Source organism: Syngnathus typhle, unplaced genomic scaffold, assembly GCF_033458585.1.
Source record: "Syngnathus typhle isolate RoL2023-S1 ecotype Sweden unplaced genomic scaffold, RoL_Styp_1.0 HiC_scaffold_89, whole genome shotgun sequence".
NCBI classification, from domain to species: domain Eukaryota; kingdom Metazoa; phylum Chordata; class Actinopteri; order Syngnathiformes; family Syngnathidae; genus Syngnathus; species Syngnathus typhle.
In genome coordinates this window covers 22501-25000 of record NW_026871995.1, presented here as the reverse complement: position 1 = coordinate 25000, position 2500 = coordinate 22501, and the positions used below count along the sequence as shown (strand labels likewise).

The following is a 2500-nucleotide window of genomic DNA, read 5'->3' as shown; positions in this document are numbered from 1 at the left end:
TCTTGCACCCCTTGAAGGCTTGGGGAACGACTCCACGTACCATCCATGTCGTGAACAGCCTCGCCAGTTGCGTACCGTCCGGGTCCCAGTCAAGAAGAGCCTGCTTCCTGATCCCGTCTGGGCCCGACGCAGAGCAATTCCTCATCTTAGCCAAGTTAGATACAACTTCCAGCCCCAGGATCGGGTGGTAGAATGAATCGTTATCCGCGGTCAGTCCCACCCCGAAGCCCTTATTCCATAGAACGGCTCAACCGTTTCACACTTACTCCGAAGTGTCTATCCACCAACTCCAGCGGCAAATCACAGCTACGGGGCGTCAGACCATCCAAGATCCGCCGTGCCAGCCCCTTCCTCATTACAGAATAGCCGCGCTGCTGGTGATAGAACACTCTTCCACGTTGGACGAGCCGCCTCGCCCAACCCGTCTGTCATCGGTCTCGAGGTCTGGACCTCACGGACTTTGTCGGCCACCCTACCTTACCCCCCAGGGCTTTCATGAGATCCAAAGCAGAGGACTCGATCAGGCTAGGCTCCCGACCCGCTTTCTTGACTAAGGCAGCGGTGGCCCGATGCTCCACACCCCCCGCCAGCAGCTCTTCCAGAACTCTATTCATCACCAGATCTGGAAGCGACGAGGGGCAGGTCCATTTCTGGGGCGCCGCCCTGGCAGCCAGGGCTCGCCAACGCACACCGGACGCACCGCCTGCCGCACGACCGCACAGGGACCCCCATTCCACCTCACCTGCTCTCCAGACTCTCCGTTTCCAACAACACATTTTCCGCTTATGATACCTGTACCTTTCCATAAGCTTCACCATCCGAGACTCCTACCATCACTTGGTCCGGAGGCCTCGGACCCCCTTATGCCGATTTCCAGACGGGCCCTCTCCCGCTTCTTCATTCACGCCGCCTCGGAGAGCAGGCTGCAGCGCTAACACGACCCCCGCCACCCCAACTCTCATACCCGAGGCAACGGAGGTCATTGACACCACTGAGGAGTTCTCAAGAGCTTCGCCAGCCGGGGTCCACCCGCTCCTTCGGCCTGACTGACTGTGGCTCCGATCCTGTGCCTCTGTCTGTACGGACCTCCTAACCAAGGAGTTTTCGCAACCATGGCCCGTAGAAGTGACTACAAGCCGTTTGGGGACCCCGAGCAATGCCTCCGGTGGTTGGTCCCCATGGCCCCCGGAGAGGTTGATCCGCTGGCCGCGCACGTGCCCAACCTCAAGCACGTCCCGGGGAGGTAGCTCGAGCAGCAGCAGCCCCTCACCTAGCTGCGCCTCGGCCCATTTTTGGTAACCCAGAACGGCCTTCCTGGGTGGTCTGTAAGATATTAGACATGTCTACCGCCTCACTACCGTGAGAACACACAGGAGAACAAAGTCCCCCGACACTATAGAGCTATACATCGAGATCCACCCCGAGCAGCCGTCTGCTAGGCCGCGCAGCCCAGCACCAACTCGTAAGCCACCGCAGTCCAACCCACTAAGGAGAGGCCTGCCACATAGTGTCAGACTCACCCCCCGTAAAGCTGGCTAACGGACAACTCGCCATCCAACTGCCCGGAGCTACAAAAGCCCAGAGAGCTATGGAGCTCATCAACGGGGAGGAAAGCGGCCTGCAACAAACTGGCCACTACCCCCCGTACACCACATATTCGCCCCAAAAGGATTTGAGAAACGCATTCGGCAAAGGTCCAAGCGAGCACATAGGCATCCACGTGACACCCACCCACTCGGCCTGGCCTCCGTTCCATACCACTAGGCGCCGCCCACACCAGTGCGCAGATTCGGGTCATCTCGGTCTCGCTACCATACGGTCACACCCTGCATACCAACAGAGCGCTGAGCGAACGCTAAGCCAGCCTACAGAGGTGTTAGAGTGCGACTCACAGGGAGAGGAACCGTCCGCCCAACGTCGGCCTAGGCCGAGGCCGGCAGGGGCCCTTTCCAAGGCGAGTCTATATTGCCAGTCGGTCAGTTTGGGAAAGTTGGGGGGGTACCCGGTGGCCGTCGGGAACAGACAGGGACCGGTCGGGAGGGAGGGGGTAAGTTTGGCCGCTGGGAACAAGCGCCCACCCTGGGGAGTTTACTTACGAGCCAAAGCCGGGAACAGACATAAGCTCGGGAGCCTCGCAGTCTCAAAGACTTTCATCCCTCTATCAGAGACATCAGACCGCACAGAATCCGAGACACTACCGAACACAAGTAGCGCTCAGGGAGAACACTCTCACCTAGTTGATTGCGTTAGCCGGCCAGTGCGGGGTGTCTGAAAACCACAGTCTCAAAACTTTCATCTCTCCAGCAGAGATATCAGCCCGCACAGAGTCCAAGACACTACCGAACACAAGTAGCGCCAGAGAGAATATTCTCACCTTTCGGGTCAGGAAGGTCGCCCAGCCATGCAGCCCCTTCCAAAAGTCTGCACGCCCACCGATTTGATGAGCCAGCACGGCGATTCTGGCCAATACCTTGTCACGCTCTGTGCGGGGGGTAAAATG

At 58.9% G+C, this 2500-nt stretch overlaps 1 pseudogene; it reads right to left on the bottom strand.

Annotated features, from left to right (window-relative positions):
• Positions 1-2500, bottom strand: part of LOC133148444 (28S ribosomal RNA) — a 9268-nt pseudogene that overhangs the window by 3479 nt on the left and 3289 nt on the right.